The 18,519-nt window shown below is 47.0% G+C and overlaps 1 protein-coding gene and 1 non-coding gene across 3 annotated transcripts in view; both read right to left on the bottom strand.

Moving 5' to 3' along the window:
• XYLT1 (xylosyltransferase 1) overlaps window positions 1-18,519 on the bottom strand; it is a 189,008-nt gene that overhangs the window by 147,847 nt on the left and 22,642 nt on the right. The gene's annotated exons all lie outside the window — the stretch shown is intronic.
• On the bottom strand, window positions 14,029-14,100 carry TRNAQ-UUG. The gene has a single exon. It is a non-coding gene; the product is annotated as a tRNA-Gln (tRNA).

Raw genomic sequence — 18,519 nt, forward strand, 5'->3', positions numbered from 1 at the left:
AGGCTCCCTAAGATTGTTTGCATAAAGAGGAAAAGCCACAAAGGCCACACTGGCAGTCATGTACCCAGAGCCTCTGCAACGCACACCAAACTGCCCTGCAAAGGATCTTTTCAAGGAAATATCCCAATTCCATAAATATCTCAGCTTGTAATCGTAGGCCACCTTAATCCTCATTTATTATTTCTGTTGGACACCTTAATGCACATCCTGGAGGCTCTAGCACAGTGGTGCATAAGCCTTTATTTGACTTTTTTCCCCACTCTGCCAGAAGGGAGCTAAGAAAAAAGAAAAAAGCCTACTACGCATAAGAAAAACTATTCAATGAAAGATTCATCTTGAAACACCAGGACTGGAAACTGACACATTTACCCCATTTTTTTCCACAAGCATTGTTTGACTGACTAGCGTATCTCAAGAAGAAATTACTGCGTTATCAGCACAGCCATCTTTGTGCCACTGATCCCAGCCATGGCGGCCTGGAAACCAACGCCTGCTGAGGACAGGGTGTGCAGCCAGTGCCGGGCTCGCCGAAACTGAGCACACAACTTCCCATCACATGAGCTAACAGGGCAGAGAAGGGGCAGCCTCCCTTTATGCACTGCAAGCCACAGACCCGAGTTTTTATATGCGTTGCGTGGTGGCCAGACGCCATCACGATGCTTCTCGGCAGCCTGGCAGCCACAGCTCCAGCCCCTGCACGGCAGTGCTGGGTGGCGGAGCCCTGTCAGATGGGAGAACCCCTCAGCAAAGCCAAAGCCTTTGTGACGAAGATGCAGGTGGTACCTGGCATCCTCTCGCAGGGGGACGTGGCCGTACGGGGGTGTGCACAACGCCTGGGCATTGGGCTGCTCCAGCCCCAAGTCAATTAGTGTGTTCCTGCCTGCAGCTTAATGAGCCTGCTCCTCAGGAGCAACGTCAGCCCGCACGGCCTCTGCCAACCCCTACCTCTGACAAACCAAATGGCTGTGTGGCCACGGGGTCAAAGTGGAGAACTGATCCTAACTAACAATAAACCATCAGGGGAAAATATTTTTAAGCAACTTTATTTCCTCATCTAGCTTGCTGCAGAGTGAGAGGGCAGCTCAGGCCAGGAGTTCACTGAAACATGACAGAGAATTTACCAGTCAGCTCCATGGAAGCAGTTCCTTGGCCAGGACCCTCCAGTACCCAACACAGGCACTTGGTGCATATCGTACTCAGCAAGCTCAGAGCCCTTCTCCCTGCCTGTAGGGAGGAGAGTCCTGGGCAGAACAATTATGAAGAAAGAAACATGAGAATATAAATGCATTGAAGTCACCTGCAACCTACCTTTACAATAAAAGGATATTGAGCAAGTCGGGTGCATGCAGGAAGAAACAAACCGTAACAAAATACCTACTGAAAGGGGAAAGGTGCACACAGTAAAACCATAGTAAAAGAGGAGGAACTCTTGCTGAGATACCACTTACAACACAAAAAATAATTAAAAAAATACCAGAACCTGAGACCCCAAACGCTTACAGCTCTCCTCCCCACCCAATTTCAGAGTGCACAGGGCCCTGCCTGGGTTATGGAGTTAGGATAACCCAAGTCAAAGCAAATAAAAACAGCCCAACAATGAATTATTTCATCACCTCATACCTGAAGAGTGGCAAAGGTTCACCCACACCCTGCCACACCGAGACAGCTCCTCATGACAGAAAGGGCTTCAGATATTAAGCCTGTGAAAACAGTACTGGAAAGGTGAAGAAGCCTGGGCTGCCAGGTCATTTTGACTCAGGCCCAGGGCAGCTGTAGGAAAGGCCAGTATTTTTATGCTTTCTTAACTGGAAGCAAGTCAGCACGACTTGAGACTGTTTAAGAGAGATGTCAGTTCGCAGCTACTTAGTCCTCAGCAGCTTTACACAGATTGCTGAAGATTACTCCCTCTGTGCTGAGCGACTTGCAGCACGCGACGTTCCAGTTGAAAAACAGATGTACCTGACACCTCTGGATACAACTCTGGATGTTTCACCTATAGAAACAGTTGCAGCCTCGTTTATAGCTGACGGCTGCAGCAGAAACGGCTCCAACTCTCGGCTGGTACAGTAAACCAGGACAGCTCCTTCAAAGGCAAGAAGCTGCCCAGGACCAGAGCGCAGCACCCGTGCCTTCTGCCAAATGGAGGGCTGAGTAGTCGCCAGCAGCTGAGCTGACCCTAAGAGCTGAGTTGGGCCTAAGGGCTCCCAGAGCCCTGCTCCCCAGCAGCACGAAGCTGCTCCCTCTGGAGTTCAGCAGCAGGCCACAGCCCTTCACAGGCTTGAGCTGCGGCAGGGCCCTTGGGCTGCAGGCGGCAGAGGCTCCTTGCAGGCTGCGATAGTAGCCAGAGCTCACAAATAGCCCAAAACTCACCAAGGTTTCCCTAAAAACCATTACCCCGAGTCAACCCATACTGTTTCACCAAGTGCTTTAGCCCCGGACTGAATCTGCTGGGGACTGATCCCTGAAGGCTCCATTCTGAACAAATCCCACCTGTAGCCCCGGGGGTTCCAGCTCCTGAAAGCGGCCTGGTGCCAGCCCCACTGTGCGGTCAGACCCCTGCCTCAGCCAGGCCTAAAACCCACCTCAGGATGCTTTCCCTGTCCATACAACACCTGCCCACGTGCTGCTTCCACCTTTTCTATGTGTTGGCTGCCCATGCCGCACACACTGCCTCACAGGCACAGAAGGACAGTTCATGTTTTTATTTATTAACTCAGGGCAGGCTTATCTTTCAGCCCTGCCACGACACAGGATAGCCGCCCCAACACTACCTCCTCGAATCTGTGCTTAAGAGCAATGTCTCGTACTCTTTCGGAGCAAGGGTCGATTGTCCTGCGCTCCTTAATCATTGATGAAGGGCTGGCAGGAGCAGGGCTGGCAGGAGCAGCAGCGCGGCCGTACTGCTCAGTTCTCCTCACAGGCTGCAACGTCTCCCCCAGGTCCAGGCCGCGGACAAATTCCCACATGAAATGCAAACCTGTAAGACAACGTGCAATGCTAATCTAGCGGAGATAGATAACCTGTCTAAATTTTCCAGACGAGTAAGTTACCAGAAGAAAATTGAAGCCTGTACTAAGGAACACGTTAAAGAAAAGCATTAAATGGAAACTTCGAGGGGCGCATCCTGGTAGAGCTTGGGTCACGCAGGCAGCGTTTCCATCCCGCTATCATCACAGGCAGGATCTTTCAAAAAATAAGATGATGACAACGTGTGGCAGGGCACATAGCCCAAGGTCTTTCAGGAGGGAAATGGAAAAGGAAAAAAGAAAAACTGCCAGGGGAAGTCATCTTTGTTAAGAAAATCCAGCTAAAAATCTTGAGGGTAACAGAATGAGGATCAGCAGCTTGTACAGCTTTATAAAGCCTGCCAGACAAATTTAATTGCTTTATTTGTTCTTTGATAGAGTTAAAGACGGCACAGCTAAGAAGAACACGGCAGAGGTCATATTTTTGGAGTTCAGGACAGCATCTGACACCGTGTCTCACAAAATCCTAATTGAGAATTTAATTCAAGAAGACTTGGAAAGGACCAGTGCACAGCCCTGGAATCGGGAACTGGCTGCAGGACTGTAAACAAACGATAATGATAAATGGCATTGTACTGAGCTGAGGGGAGGTCTCACTGAACAAATTCATTAATGACCTGGAACGGGGAGTAAAGAGCACGCTAATGAAATCTGAAGATTGCATTAAAGCCAGATTGTGCCTGATGGATGCGTGGCTGCCTTCAGGTGACAGGGAAGCGGCTAGAGGGGCCAGGTGCTGCCAGGGCAAAAATGAAAAAAAAAAAAAACAACCTTCTGCAAAACCTCTCCCCCCTCACCCTGCAAACACTCGCAGCTTTCTGTTTCCCGATAACCAATTCGCCCTGCAGGTGTCAGACCGGCAGGAGCCCACCTACGGGAGGCAGCGTGCAACCTCCCACCCGGGCACGGCCAGAACACAATCCCAAACACCCCAACGCCCTGAATTCCACCAGGATGCGCTTTCCTCCTTTCCCTGCTTTAGCTGAAAATCATCACGATTTTATGGAGGAGCGTCCCTGATGAATCAATTTAGAAACAGACGTTTCCTCACCTTAAAACTAACTGCACTCAACCTTTAACAGGGAAGGAAAATAAAAACTAGAACATCATTTTGGGCCTTCCTGGGAAACTTCTGAATGCATTGTTTGGAAACACTGATCTTTAAAGGATGCAACAGATCAAATATATTTCAATGAACCAGCCACGTCTGAAGCATGGCTGCTGCTTTTCAGACTTTGCAAGTACTGAGCGAAGTTGAGCACCACACTTTGGGTTTGCTCCACACGCTACACAAAAAGGTAAGGAATATGCAGGTAGGGCAGCACTCTTGGCTCCTCTCTGCAGTTTTCCTGCCAGAACTAAAACATCTTTCCCTGGAGAGCAGAACTTCCCCATCGTTTCTGTTATCAGCTTGGATGCAGATCCAAGTTCGACACTTGGTAAATTGGAAAAAACTCTCGTTAGCATGTGTGTGTGGGGGGAGCCCTAAGAACACCTCATTAACTCATTAAAGAGGATTCTTACAGAGATTAGCTTAGTCAATCCTTCATTTAGCTACCAATCCATTCATGTGATGCCATTAAGCCCCTCACAAACAGCCGAGTACTTAGGAACACGCAGTAGGAGCTGAGTTTCGTCCTGGTGTCACTGAGCTGGTGTGCACTTCTGTATTTATGCTGTATCAGTGCAAAAATTACTGCAGCCAAAAACAACCATTATTTTGGACATACATGAAGCGTGCACACAGAATGAACTGTCTGGCTGAAGACAATGTTGTTATATTGAAATGGGACACAAGGGTTACCAATGCCCAACAGCACTGATTTTAAAGCCTTCTTGACCGTGCCTTGACACACACCAGGCATTTAAACAGTATGGCAAGAGACAGGCACATGCATAACAGGGTGCAGTAACACCCAGTGCGAAGTGGCTTTGCCACTGCTCACTGCCTGAGCAGAGATGCTGTCAGTGAGGAACCTCTTATCCCCATCCTCAACTTTTTTTTTTTTCCCTTTCTCCCCGTGCACCACTGCTGTTGGCCCAGACACGATCTATGTCCTATAAGCCTCCCCCACTAAAAAGCCCAGCTGCCTCTGGCAGAGAGCCTCTCCCTCCCTTGTAACCCAGGTCTCCAGCATGGCTTTGGCTCACTAGTCGTGCTGATAGGAGCAACATAATACCTGCCACTTCAGGGTCAGGGTACCAGGACAGGCATTCTGCATCAAACAGCAGCTGCCATCTAGACATGAGATGGCCCTCCAGACACTGCCGTGATGCTGCCCGGGCAACACCTTGGCTATCAGTTCTTAACTTGACTCCTCCGTTCCCGCTCACCTCATGGGAGTCAGTCCTTCTTCCACACATGCTGGTGTCATGAGATTCAGCCCAATTGTATTCTCGACTTTAATACACAGCTTGAAAATACCTTCATGCATCTGCATTTCAAAGAACATTCATTTAGTCCGACGTGCTTAAAGAATTAAGACCCTGAAAAGCTTGCATTCCCACAGTGCCGTTACACAGACACGTGCAGAGATCACATTTTCATAAACAATGCTCTTGTTAGAATGGCTCCAGAACTCTTTGCTGCAATTCACTCAGTACCAACCAACCTGCTCAGTCCATAGAACCGGCAGCTGCTTTGCTGCTTGCTGACTGTATGCAGAGAATGAGCCCATCCAACCGACACTGGAAAATGCAAGGTAGCCGCTGTTACTGGGGGGGAACCAGCAGCTTGCTGGATGCAGAGGACAGGAGAACCTGCCATCAGCAGAGCTGCCTGGCTCCGGGCATCACCCAGACATGAAGCCGCGTGCTAAGTGGCTTTCCATGTTTCAGGAAGCAGACAAAAGCTGCTATTAAGGCATCTGGGGCTGGAGGGGGGAAATCCTTGAATGTAAAGTTTCAATTGACTGCACACTGATGAAGTGGAGTAAATAGCAAGAAAGAGCTGCCCACAGTAAAGAAGCTTGTGAAAGGGAACTCCACAGCTTGATAACATCACGAGCACCCTAGGAATCTGGAGAATGAGACAGGAGGAACCGTGGGGAAACTGAAGTTAGAAACTGCACACTGCACGGTTCATTTTCCTGGTAATTCCTTTTATTCATTGCTATAATCAACTTGACATGCAAAGCTGTTCCAAATTTACTGACAGCTTTTCAGTTGACATCTAGTTCTCAAGGTATTTTTTTTAAACTTAAATAGCTAATTATTCATCGCCTTAAACCAGGATATATAACAATGTCAGGAAATCATCTGTTCAAGTTATATCAAAAAGCCTTTTGGGATTAGTTCCTCTCTTTTGTATGCTGCAGAAAACACTCACTTGTAAACAATTAAATCATCATTTGAAATCTGTCTGTGTTTTTAGCATCTCTGAATGCAGCATGAAAATCTGTATAAACAAGTCTGTTATCACTGCATCCAGGATCCATTCGGAAAGGTTTTCCTCCGTATCGCATTATTTGAGGGAGGCTGAAGGCTGACTTTATGGGCTAATGCAGGCTCTGTGTAAATCCCGTAACAGCACATCTCTACACTGAAAATAGCTGCTTAAGCAAAACAAAGCTACAATATTCTCAGGATGTGCTGAGAGCAGACACTTGCCACGAGGATATCAACATATTTTGACAAAGACACTGAGGCGTATTACCTCCAAGTAACAGAGCCGTGCCTGCTACAAAGATGGGTATTTCATTTAGCTCTAAAGGCTCATCCTTTGGCCTGAAACTACCATAACCAAACTTCACAGCGCCCTGCTTTAAGATGCAAAGCCCTCGCAACACATCCACACATCCGTGCAACAAGAGACTGCCAGATACCACCGGGGCAGAAGCATTTCAAAGGCTTCAGATTCCTATTTGAAACTGAACCTATTGCTCTCCTACTGACTTGCCTGCCTTTTTAAGGCTTGCATTCTTGTGGAATAATACAAACACAATGAGAGCCGAGCATCCCGCATGAAAAAGCTCCTTTGTAAGCCTGTCTTGGGCTGAGCACTGCAGTGTAAGTGACTAGGTCTGGAGAGTGCTTGTTTGGGCATACAATTATAATCGTGCAGCATGCCACTCAATTTCCATAATTACCTCTCACAGTAAACAGCAGTACTACCCCTCCACTGCCAAACTGGGGAAGTGTGCTCGTGCAGATACATACCTTCAGAAACGTACCGGTCGCCTGAGGTTTTTGTTGTAGAGCCATACCTACAGTCAAGGATGCGACTCTTTACACTAAGTCTCAATGCTGCGCAGATTTCACTGGGAGACGAAAGGCCAATTTGCTGTTACCACTTCATTAACGACACCGTTTTATGGCTTTAGTAGTCTGATAAACCTTTTGGCTACGGCATCTGATCACTGCAGGCGTTTCCTTTCTGTGATATAATTGCTTACCCAGTAACGAGAGGGAAAAAGAGAAGAAAGCAAATTCTACATTCTTCCTTGTGGAACGAGAGGCAAGTTGCTCCCTGCGAAACTACAACTTCCCTTTCAGTTGTGGAAGAAAACACTCAGCATTCATAGCACCCAAGCCGAGGGGACGCAGCCGGCATGTCATTGTTTGAGAGAGGAACTACTTCACGGGCAAGAAATCCGCTCTGATGTTATCGCTGAACACAAAATCCCACAGCCCGGACTGCTGGGGCATGGGGCATGTCCTTGGGGTGCAGGATCGGCCCCGAGCCCCTCCTGCCAGCAGCAGGCACTGGTCCCCGGGGCAGTGACACACAGAGGTGACAGGACGGCAATGACCACTTACATGAGTGTCCAGGGCAGTTCATGGCCACGGGGAAAGCACAGCTGAAGTACAGACAGAATGGATGAAGGCACTGCATCCTGAAGCAATGCAGGACAGCTCTGCAGCCTTGTTTTCCACCAACTCTAGACCAAGCACTGCTTTTAGCAAGGGAAGAAGCTAATACTCATGCCTTTCTGACATGCCAGCGAGGGAAAAAATAACTGCCTGTGCTACCTAGGCTGCCATCCGTATGGATAAAGCACAAAGGAAAAAAATAAATTCATATATTTTATGGGCATCTCCTGGAAGGGAACCAGCACTTAAGGCTATCGAAGATTTTTCCTGATGCTCATCTGCATTTGAGCCCCCCCCTTTCAGGGCCAAACTTCAGTTTTAGTGGGGTTATTTCTATAGATTTAGTTTTGCACTTGAGAGGCTGGGAACTAGCAGAAAGTAAGGACTAAAGGGGTCGTGTGAGTTATGACCGCTGAGTCCTTTCTGAAGGACTGCTTTACACCCAGACGCATACAGCACAAATTATCCTTAGCTATCATATGCTAGATTTTCACTGCTCAAGCCACACATATTTGCCTTGAGAGGCTCACTGAGAAAAATATGTTGAGCTGGTTTTTACTCTACTACGATCCATGAATTACCCATGAATTGCCTTTAAAACACAACTGAAGCTAACTGGCAGGAATCTCAACACAAGCCTGATGTCTTCCTGGCAGCCTGGACTGAGGAAAATAAAGTAGAACCATTTTTTTGTTTTTATTTTTTAATTTTTAAATACATCATAGTAGTATGTACTTCAGTTTCTGATATGATGTATTCAAGTAAGCCAACACGGAAACTGTAAACTAGTGGGATGTTGCAGGCAGGCTCTCATCCAAGCATAAGGAAAAGCTTCCCACTTGCTGGAATAAAACCAGCGCTTTTGGAGATCAGCTTACTATCCTAGTAAAAAGAAAAAATGCTAAACATGCAAAATCTCTGCTCGTGAAGATTCCATCACTGATCTAAAGCATAAACACACTGCTGCTCTGTCAGGGGCAGATCATTTTCTGAGCATTACATTGCTAATGGCTATAACAATCAAGAAGCAATGTTCAGGAAAAAAATATCAAAGGAAGGTGTTTCTCATTCTAAATATTCTGTAGCCGGCAGGTGACTGCCAAGCTGTAGATAGGAAATGCAGTTTTATCTGAGAGGAAACACACCAGCTCAGCCTGCTGGGAGCTTCCGTGAGCAGCAACTCCTTTAAGTATAGGCAACATATATCAAACTCCTCCCAAACCAGCTGACAGGGTTCCTGTATGCGAAAAATGTCATTTTTCAACCAGTTATCTCACACAGTAATTATATTTTCACAGAGATAACAATTAAGTTTCTCCTACTGAATGACTTGAAATGCAAAACTTCCACAGCAAAACCTGTCAAACAAATCAATGATCTTCAGGATTTTCTTAGATGGTGGCTTTTTTTTCTTTTGAAGAGACTATTAATACACATTTCTTTTTAAGAAAACAATGTGTTCTTACTATTTTGGTCAAAAAGAAGTTGAAAAATTTCAGCAGAAATCCACCGTACTTCCGCAAGAGCTAGATGTTGCTCTACAGGATGCCAGATCGCCCGAGAGTTCAGCTGAGTTGGGTGCGTGTTTGACTTGGACAAGGAACGAGCAGGTCACCAGGTCTGAATTTCAGCACAGAAGTCATTGGCTTCTTTAAACAGATGTCTTTGAAGGCAACAGAAATGCAGGCTTCGAGTTTGTTCGTTTCTTAATGGCACGGAGAAAGCCTGCCCTGGGCAACAGATAGGAGCTCATTTCCAAAGGCAGGGCTCTCTCAGGAAGCAAGTACAGTGGTACTGAGCCCAGCAGAGCTGCAGTTAATGCTCAGCCCTGTTTCAATGGTTTGAAGGTTAACAAAGCCCATGATCTTCCTCAATCTGTGGCAAGCAGGCCCTTTAAATAGTTACTCGTGGGCCTTATCCTCCAGTTGAGCTAAAAAAAAAAAAAAAGATAACTCATTCCGAAACAAGGAAGCAGGGAAATGAACCTCCGAGCTTCTGATGGCTGGCTGAGGGAAAGTAATAGATAAAACCCCAAAAAGGAGGAGTTACACCATTAAAATGAGATGGCTATGAGTAGTGTAATTAAGAGCTAAAACTTGCAGGCAGGCCTCAGGAGGACAGCAGCAGAGCTCTGGCTCATATTAAACACAGAAAAGTGCAGAAGGGGAGCCCCTTTTCCGACACTCTTCTGCCAGAGCACGTGCACCTGCATTTTCCCAGCACAACCAGCTGCAGGACTATACATACACATCACACACAGAAAAATAAACCACAGGCTTATGGGCTGGGTTTATCCAGAAATCTCTGAGTTCTGAGAAATTATCACGAAAAAAAAGTCTTCTCAATAACCTTAGCTAACCTTCCTGCACCACCTGAAGAGTCACCGTGTCGCTCCCGCTGCCCAGCCAGCACCCAGACGTGGCAGCAGCTTACAAGAGGGAAAGTCCTGCCCTCACTGACCATTCACCCCTAGCAGGCACATTGGTTGTGAAAGAGGCAGGCTGCAGAGAAAGGTATGCAGGAGCTGTTCTAACTTGGAAACGGGTCAAAAGAAAGTGTGAATTCACATCTCTGGAGTCAAAGAAAAAAAGAAATGGGAAAAAACCCTCCCACATGATCCTGGGAATTCTCTGCTAGAAAGTGGAAGTACGGCCCACATGGTTCACAGGCAGGGATGTACATATGTTAAATTTAGGCCTGTAAAACACAACCTGTAGAGGAGTCAAACTGAGTCACTGAACACACCAACATCGTTCAAGCAGAGTGCTGGATGCTACAGTCTATGAACTCCACACTGTAGTTTGTAAGAGTGATTTATCAAGTATTTTGGTCTAAGCTGGTATGCGCACAGGTAATTCTTCTCAGACAACAACACTGCTCATTTTACCCTGGTTTTAATGTGTATGGTTCTGAGCTGCTGCTACAAAATGCGAAGTACTTCTACTCTCCAACATCTACGCTTTTTCTAAAGCAGACAGTGCAGATCTAAGATCTGCTGAATTAATGATCTCCATTAATCCTGGGTACAATTCTAGCAAGTAACACCTGACATTAATTTGATCACAGGCTCCCATCTGAGCTGATAATAGAAGTTATTAGAGAACTTGGAAAGTTTCACTCACCCATTACAGCGCCAATCTGCACATAACTGGCCAGGACAAGAAAACATTACAGATGAGGAAAAAAAAAAACACCATTAAGTACGTTTTGAAAGCTGTAATTGATGAGTATTACACTGAGATGTGCTTTGGCAAGAGCGGGAGAGACAAGCACTACAGAAGACAGGAAGCGTTATTCTTGCTGAGCACTCGAGCAGCGCCGTGCTGCAGCACTGCTCCCCATGCGCCTTGCTGCTGTTGGGAAGCTCCCATCCTGGGCTCCATCCGCACCCAGGGCATGGCGATCTCCATCTCAGAGAATCGCTCTGTAGTCACTGAGTATTCAAGGTCTTCCCACCTGTTCTACCTGACAGACCGCGATGCTTTCCTAACCAAGGCTCTCTAAACTTCCCACAGTCTGGCTTTTACTTCCTATCCTTCATTAACAGCAGTGGAAACCCTTCTTTGAGCTCACCAGGACAGCATCTTTTTCTTCTTCCAAAAACTCTATTTAAGGCAGATAAGAAAAACTTAAGCTTGATTTCCGATGAAGAAAATAAAAATCCAATTTTTAAACAGAAAGCTCTATCTGCCATGAATTTATCCTTTGGTCAAGAGCCAAGAAGGGTATTTTGTAAAGTGATTAACACTTGTTAATTACCTTTAACTACTCAGCAGCTTTGCCTTTTAGCATATAACTTCTCCAAAAATCCACTTTCTTATTGCTTGGAATAGAGGGGAAATTAGCATCCTTTTTCTGTGTACATTTTGGCCATAAAATCAGGCTGTCACTGACCAGGGAGATTATTCTATTGTTTTACAGCAATCCATTACAAACAGATTCCTTCCAGTTTAAGGCAGGATATGCCAGCTGATGGTGTCTTAAGAAAAAAAACAAATCAGGCAACAAATAAACTCTAACGGCAACACTACTCGTTACTGCCCAGGTCTTGAAGGGAAGGCAGCAAATGCTTTCCTCCTGCACAATCCGTCCTTGTTAGCAGCAAGGCAGAGGTTTCTCCAAATGCAAATGTGCTCTGTGCCGGCATCCTATAACGTTTGGCACCAGACCTTGAACTTTGTTATTTCCCCGAGGAGCAACAATTTTCTTTGTGCAACAGCAGGGCAGTGTGTCTTTCCAAACCTACCTGGCAGCCAAGTTTTACACTTAGGTGAAAGAGCCCATTGAGCATGCTGCCACGCGCCGCAGACGGGCCCCGCAGCTTCTCTGGGAGGCAGGAGGCAGAGAGTTCTCCTTGTCAGGCTGGGCAAGCCCTGCGACACGTTAGCACTCGCGAGTATTAAAAAAGGTGAGTTGGCTGAATTACATGAATAATGATTATAAGGCTTTAAATGAAGTAGTTATGAAACCTATGTGGCCTTCCTCTTCTTTTTCTTGGACAAAAAAATGATTTCAGTGAAACCCACGCAGTGAGACCTGATTGCAAAGCAAGCCAGGACCGACTCTGGAAGTCAGCAGGTATATGGAGATCCTGCCTCCAGCTACTTACAATGTAGCAGAGACAGAGGACACCTGAGACAGCAGCTGAAGCTGCACATGGTCTCCCCATATCTACACACCATTGGCTCTGTATTTCTTCCAAAACACTAACCAAAACTCTCATCCTCTGGCTGTTTCATAAAACAACTTCAGTGCCTGCTTTTCCATTTTCAGGAGGCCATGGACAGCTAGTGTAACCGTAAGATGCTCCACAGCGCTTTCTAAATACTTCCTAATCATCACAAACAGCCAAATCTGCCCAAGTTCACAATATGACAAATGCATATACAACATATGACACACCTAAATTTTTGACAGCCTCAGCCAGTGCTATAATTTCATCCAGATAAGATTGATTGCAGCAAATACACTTGATGTGGCTTTTTGTTTTAGCTTATTACTCTGCTAGTCCCTTACAAAATTGATCCTCTCCACTGCCAGCAAATAATACTGTTCCATCCCAAAATACCCTGCCTAGATACAGGGCAAAGCGCACACACAAAAAAAACAAAGCACAAAACTGATAAATGCAAATATTTAACTGAGTTTCAAGACCTCCTGCAAGAAGCACTGTCTTTGCAGGAACTTCAGTGGCAGTACCTTTTAATTCCTAGGTGCACCAACCATACATCTTTGCTCATGCTGCAAACCGAACAAAGCTCCCCCACCTGGATAACACCACACTGACCGGACACCACATCTGCAAGCATCGGGGAAAAAAGCTGAAGTGGGCAACGCATCGCTGTGCTGCTTCCCGCTCCGTGCAGGAACCCCACGGCACGTCCTGATGGTGGATGTTACATTCTTCCGTACAGCCAGAAAGTTAAAATGTACTTCCAATGTACAGCTGCAAATGAGCCCAGAAAAGGACTATCTTGGAAAAAAAGCTCACAGGAGTGCCAAGCAGCTCTCTGTATCACCCACAGCTCAACTCCCATGGGGACCGAGGGCAAACCCACCGCCGGCAGCAGACCTGAGTCATCCCATCCTCCTCGGTCTGGTGGTTAGAACATTTAATCAGATGCACAAGAGAAAACAATGATATTTGTCATGCTACATAAACTACAAGGTTTTTTTCAGTTGCTGGGTGTGAATATCGGAAAGAGCTGAAGTTCAAAACAGGCCAGCACGGAGTTTTCTGGAAGTAAGAACTGGTAAATTGTCTGCAGGTGAAGAGAAGCACAGCCCTTCTGCAGCTCAATATGCAGTACAAAAACTTTTTAGCCTGCCTCAACAGAAATAGCAGGGTATGCTGATTACCCACAAGCTAACAATTACCACTGCATGTTGACCTCCTCCCAGCAGCACCCAGCAGCTTGAAGCTGCCTGTCCCACTTGTCATGGCACTCCTACCCACAAAGTCAGCTCATAGTCATAAAGATGTTCCCAAAAACCTTTCATACGCTGCTCCCAGGATCACAGAATCATCTAGGTTGGAAGAGATCTCCAAGATCACTGAGTCCAACCTCCGACCTAACACTAACAAGTCCTCCACTAAACCATATCCCTAAGCTCTACATCTAAACGTCTTTTGAAGACCTCCAGGGATGGTGACTCAACCACTTCCCTGGGCAAAAGGAAATATCCCCACAGGTTCTGCTGAGACTTGAACTCAGATCACTGGATTCAAAGTCCAGAGTGCTGCCCATTACACCACAGAACCAAATCTGTGGCCAGGAGTAATTTTGACCCTGTAGCTCTCAAGGCTGTAACCACTGTTTGTCATTTACTACTGCATAGCCAGGCAAGGAAAAGCAATTTAATTATTACGTGAAGGCACCCCACATAGAGCACTTCGCAGAAAAGGGCTTGTTCTGGATTTTTGCAGGGTGTTTGATATTTCTGCCTCGTGTACCCTTTTGTGTCTGGGAGGTAACACCACTGTCTGCAGAGCTCAATTCGTGCTCACGATGCAAACCACGGCCAGTTGTGATTTGAGTAAAATGAGATCCTCTTGCACTAACCCATGACTTCAGCCATTCAGTCATACTTCCACTTTCAGTCTTGGGCTGCTTATTTAAAAAAAAAAAAAAACAGGGGGTGGGGTTAAAATATTAGCATTTAGGTGATGGAGAAGTGAGGAGTGGAGCTGTTCCTACACGAGGAGTCTGCTCCCCTTGCAGCTGTACGCAGCACTCCCATGTCAGGAGCTCGGCCGCCCGAGCCGGTGGGCAGATCGGAGCAAGGCAGGGACCTGCGCCTTGGCCAGGCAGTACACGAAAGGTGCCTGGGTTTCAGTGAAGATGAACGGGGTGTGCACGCACACTGAATCGGGTTTTGACAGCGTCCCCACTAACCCGCGGCCACACCCCTGCATCGCCACATTAGCAGGCAGCCACCAGTTCTAGAACATCTGTCCTTCCCCTGGGGAATAACCCACAAGTCGGTTTTTAAAGCCGCTGAGCCCTCCCGCCATGGCTGAAGGCAACATCAGCTGCGGATGGCGTGGAGAGACGCGTGTCTCCTCTGACGAAAACCAAGCACGGCCACAGACAAACAAGAGTAAGTCTCGGTTCCTCCCCACAGCCCCACACCTCGCGGTGCCTTGCTGCGCCAGCTTCCCCATCAGCCACGGGAACACGCTCGTGCATGTTCACAAGGCACCACACGTGTACGGGGGTCAACGGAAAGCAGGAGCCCACAGCGTTTATTGCACGCTGTGATGCAATGAAGCAAAGAAAAGGGTTATCGCTCTCGCAGTCTCCAAAGTGTTTGTTGTTGCTACTGCTGATGTTACTGTGGCAGAGCCGCATGCTCCTGACAGAGCAAACGATCAAATCATGATCTGTTATTTTACCAGATTTCCAGCATTAATATGAAACAGCTTATGCTAACCTAATCCACTCTAAACCAATTTGATAGAGAAAAACCAGAAACGCTTCAAAAGCGCATGGCAACGCAACCATGGCGGGACAGAGGAGGCACCTCCCGCACCTGAACCCCTTCCTCCCCAAGGTCAAGACCTTACCGCAGGAGCAGGTGGGACAGCACTTCAAAAACGCTTGCCACCCTGTTTCTTCCCCTCGAGTTGCAAGCTGCAGAATGAAACAGAGCAACTGAAATGATAAATCCTTCTTTTGTGGTAGTCTCAGAAGTCTGCACGTAGCTTGTCTTGAAATCATGAGATCTGGCTCTACTCTACAGGTAGACCTGAAACCAACATCAAAACAAAGCCACATTGGCCTATTATGTCCTATCTGCGATGGTAGCATTAAAAAATGACTTAATGCCCACCTGCAGCTGGGTGGAAGTTTCCCTTTATTAACTGGCTGTCAGCCACCTGTGCCCTCCACCTCTGTGAGCCACGTGCTATTAAAGCAGCACAATGGAAACAAACTACCCTGCATCGCTGCTGCTCGTCCAGGGCCTGTCAGCCCCATCTTCCTGTAACTGCTGCACTCCAGAGGTAACTGTGCTCAGAAAGCCCCAGATATGGCTTGAACACTTGACAAAGCGTGCCCTTTGAGCAGCGCACCACAACCCAGCTGTGGCTGCCCACGTTCAGACCCAAGCACATGCTACAGGGTGCTACAGTGCTTAGAGACATTTAGCCAAAACCTAAAGCAAGGAAGTTAGGTGTTGATCCTAGATCCCAGGCATTACAGCATTTCTGAGTTCATGTGATACAACAGAATTTTAGCTGGGACCTACCAAAAAAGTGCCAAGTGCCCTCTGGATGGTGCCAGAGATCTGAAACCTTCAGTGAAGTTTCTGACAACCATGGCTAGTCAGACCCCATAATTGGGTTCTACGCATGTACCCCCAAATCCCAGTGCTCAGCTTCAGAGCAGTCTTTGCTTTAAATCCCATGACCTCCAAGCTTAGCATCATATTTCAACTGAAAAGTACCCACTTTTCTAGAGGAGAGAGAAAAATAATATATACTATTAGCTTTTCATATATGCTGTTGGTTTATCAATAAACACAGCAGAGATACTCCCAATGGTGCCTACGTAACCATCAACCCATCTCCTTCCAGAAGGCTGTGAACTGAAACAAGCTCTGTTCTGTCAGCAGAGGCCATGGCATCACAACGAGCGGATACGTACCCTAGGCCTTATCATCAGCTAATGCAAATGATTTTCAGCGCCATACAAACCACGCAGATGATCTGAGCAATTATTTATGCAAAGCTGCAGTGCTGCTGAGCGCACACCGAGGATGATGTGCTGAGCTGGCTTCAGCCACGACGGGAATTTAAAACAGACATCAACCATCAGCAAAACCCAGCGCCACGCAGCAGCCCCTCACGTTCACAGGAGCAGCAGACAGATTTATGCAGCACGCCGCGGCTGTATACAACGCTGCTCTCATTGCAGCGCACATCTGTACAACAATAAAAAGCGCTCTTGAAGCACCGTAGCCTAGTACAATGACATATGTTAAATATAGCCACAAGTGAGCTGGGAGCAGAAATCCATGAATAACTGTATTGACTGCAGTAAAGAAAACCCGAGCATGTTTGGAGTGGAGACATTTCCTGATGGAATTCTTTCCATTTGGTAAAAACACAGACATTGTCTTACACCTTTCCACACAACAGAACAATAAAACAGAGCACCAGATGGTCCTGTTAGGGCTGAACCATAGATCTGCTCAACCCCTGTTTGCAGAGCTGAGAGAAACCTGTCCTTCCAGCACAGAGCAAGTCTGAGGCCCTGGAGCTCACCTGAATTCTGAGAAAGGACCAGGAGTTGAAAAATCTTACATTTAACTAATTATGGAGTTTCTAGACAAAGTTTCTTAAGAGTTTTCTATGCCTTATTATTTTTAGGACATGACAAATCCCCCTGTATTGATCCAATGCACCCATTATTATGGCTATTACTAGGTACAGTAATGGGGCATCGTAACCAACAGGATAAAATGAAAGATGAAAGCAGAGCTGGCAGGTAACAGGGAAGCAGTGTTCTTCTGGTTCCCTGTCATTTTAATCCTATGCTGTGTTTTCACACATGGCTGTACGCCACGTGTGCTGCTCACAGCGAAGCAGAGCTTTCTGGTGTTACCTGCTGCATTTAAGATGCACTAAGTGCCTGCCCTACCTGTGAAACTCCTTCCAAGAGATGCCGGTTGAGACAGACCGGGGATGGTTAATTTCATCGCCTCTGAAAATATACAGGCAGTTATTTTACGCAAGAACAGCTAGTTTCAAAAATCCACTCTATTTGCCAACAACAGTTAAGAAACTTACCCTCAAAAACACTGTGCCTCGAGGAAGGGACGCAGGGCTTTCTGAAGCCAGCCTTCCCAAAGAGACAGCAACCTGCCTGACCCAGCACGCTTCCATGCCCCTAAGCCTGAGCCCAGTGCCAGTCCAGGCTCCCCCCATGGAGGCACTGACGAGCATGCACGCAGCGATTTGCAGCCGCCAGGCAAGGTGGAGAGAAAACAGGAACCAGCAGAGCCACAAGGCTGTGCAGAAACCCGCAGCAGGAAACATGACTGTGGCCAGAGCGTGGCATATGCTGGAAGGATCCTCCAAACTCAGCTGTTTTGGGGTGAAGGACAAGGATACCATCTGGGCAGCCACTAGGGAAACAGCGGGAGAACACCACGTGAGTTTAACAGTGGGAAGCTGAGCAAGGTCCTTACAGGCACTTAGGACATGAGCTCATCTTCTTGCGCATCCACCTGTTTGGCCGGGGCCGGCAGAGCATAGCGATGTACCAAATGCATGCCCTAAGCTCATCCTCACGAAAAGAACTTCAGCACATATCAAATCTTCCTTTTCCCAAAGTCTTCAACTCTGCTCTAAAACATAATCCTCTGCCATCTGCTTGCCTGCTCTTCTCCCTCCATCAATTGGATCAAGCGCTAGGAAGCACGTACCGCTGGTGCTTCCGATGTCACTTTCATCAGAGATGCTCCAGCCACCTCATCCAAAGGATCACAACCTCAGAAATCTGTAACTGTGCAACATCTGAAATTCCCGTTTAAAAGAGGTCTGTGATCATGTAATAAATATGGAATAACCTATGCCTCTGCTTTGTCATGACCTACTTCAAGGGAATCCGTGTAACATTCCCAACCCCTTCACACACGGCTTTCAGCCACGCGTGAATCACAACTGCACGAGAAT

Source organism: Oxyura jamaicensis, chromosome 14, assembly GCF_011077185.1.
Source record: "Oxyura jamaicensis isolate SHBP4307 breed ruddy duck chromosome 14, BPBGC_Ojam_1.0, whole genome shotgun sequence".
Taxonomy (NCBI): Eukaryota; Metazoa; Chordata; class Aves; order Anseriformes; family Anatidae; genus Oxyura; species Oxyura jamaicensis.